Genomic DNA, 1,753 nt, shown 5'->3' on the forward strand with positions numbered 1-1,753 from the left:
ACAGAATCAATGGCTTTAAAAATATTCTGTGATCTGTACCTCTGCTTGTAGCAATTTATTCAAAGGAAATTATCTGAAGTATACTTGAAGATTTCTGTACAAGTTTGTTCTACTACATTTATTGTATCAGCTAGGAATGCATTTAGCTGCCTGTGACAGAAAATCTGACAGAGGATTAAATAAGCATGGTATTTATTCTTCTCATTTATCAGAAGCTCAGAGGTCAACATCCAAGGCTGCTGCAACAACCCCACAAGGCATGCTCTCAGGGATCCAGTGATATTCCTTGAATCTTTCCACTGTTATTGGTTGGTTCATTTCTAAAAATGCCTACATACTTCTTGTTGCATGTCTGTGCTCCAGGCAGGATAAAAGGAGAAGGGCAAAGGTTCATTCTTGCTACATCTGTCTTTCTGTATCAAAAAAAAAAAAAAAAACACCAGTAGCTTTATTGAACAGACTTTCATTTGTAGCCCTTAACTTTGCCAGAGGTGTGACATATGGCCTCCCTAGCAGCAGCTGGGCAGGTATTTTTAACTATTCACCTACTATCATCTCCCCTACCTTAAGCAGGGTTCCACTAATAAGGAAGATGTAATAGTAATTCTATTTAATTATGAAATAAACTTGTAATTATAAATATCAGGTTTTAAAAGTTTTTGACCTAGAAAATGCTCACAGTTTGTCAAGCGAGACGCAGGACACCGAACACATACAATAAAATCTTAGCTTTGTTTAAAAAATATATACTTTACATAGGTTCACCCACACGAGAAATAACAAAATGTTTATGGTAGTTAACTTTTACATGGTTGGCATTTGAAGTCAGAGGGGCACTGACTGTTGGGCATAGTTTTTATCTTATTAAACTTTTTCTGTCTTTTCTAAATCTTCTATAATAAACTTGTATTATCTTTAAAATAAGGGAAAAAAATTACTAAAAAATACACCATATACCATCATGGGAGACTAAGCCCAAAATGTGTAGGCTTATTCATTTTCATCTTCATTATCAAAAGAAAGGAGGCTACTGTTTTTGATTTGCTTTTGTGAGTTCTTTTAAACTAAGTCCTTTTTAATTATTTGATCTTCATTTGTCATCTTCTTTTTTGAGCTTGCTGTTAAACCTGAATATTTTTCATCTGAGGGACGTTTGACTGGTTTTCGATACATGATTCTTCCATCAGCTTGAGCTGGTTCTTCATCTGCTTTGGTAGCCTTTATCTCTGCTTTAATTTTCATGACTTCTTCAGCTGATAGGTCTCCCTTTTTTAAAACCACCACTTGAGGCTGTTCATCTTCTCTGTCGCTGTGATCACCATCTTCATCTGAGAGTTGAGGCTGGACTCTCTTGGCCTCAACGGTGGGCCCTTCCCTATAGCCGACCCTTTCCTTGAAGCGAGCCAGAAACGTCGGCTCGGCGGGCGGTACATAAGACACTTGGTTCCGCTTACTCATTGCAGCTCTAGGAAATACAGGCTCCGGTGGCCGCCTCCTAGTCAAGCTACATTTATTATTCTACTAATACAGTTGGATTAATTTATGTCATTTGGTGATTTCTATTTGTCTCGGATTTTTTCCAAATAGTCTCTCTATCGCCTTTATTGCCTTCATTCAGACGGAATTGTAACATTCCATTTATTCTCCTAAAATTTAAAAAATATTCTTAAGTTTTATCTTTTTTGTAGTTATCTAAAACACGTAATCTATGTTAAATGCTAAAGTACAAGAATTTTATATCATGTTAAATCTA

At 36.1% G+C, this 1,753-nt stretch overlaps 1 pseudogene across 1 annotated transcript; it reads right to left on the reverse strand.

The window, feature by feature from the left end:
• Positions 1–307: 307 nt before the first annotated feature.
• LOC143662481 (uncharacterized protein KIAA1143 pseudogene) lies at positions 308–1,489 on the reverse strand (annotated as a pseudogene). The gene is made up of 2 exons (XR_013165343.1): positions 958–1,489; positions 308–413 (listed from the first exon to the last, which is right to left on the reverse strand). The product of XR_013165343.1 is annotated as an uncharacterized protein KIAA1143 pseudogene (transcript).
• Positions 1,490–1,753: the final 264 nt, after the last annotated feature.

The sequence above is a fragment of the Tamandua tetradactyla genome, chromosome 18 (genome assembly GCF_023851605.1).
Source record: "Tamandua tetradactyla isolate mTamTet1 chromosome 18, mTamTet1.pri, whole genome shotgun sequence".
Lineage (NCBI taxonomy): Eukaryota > Metazoa > Chordata > Mammalia > Pilosa > Myrmecophagidae > Tamandua > Tamandua tetradactyla.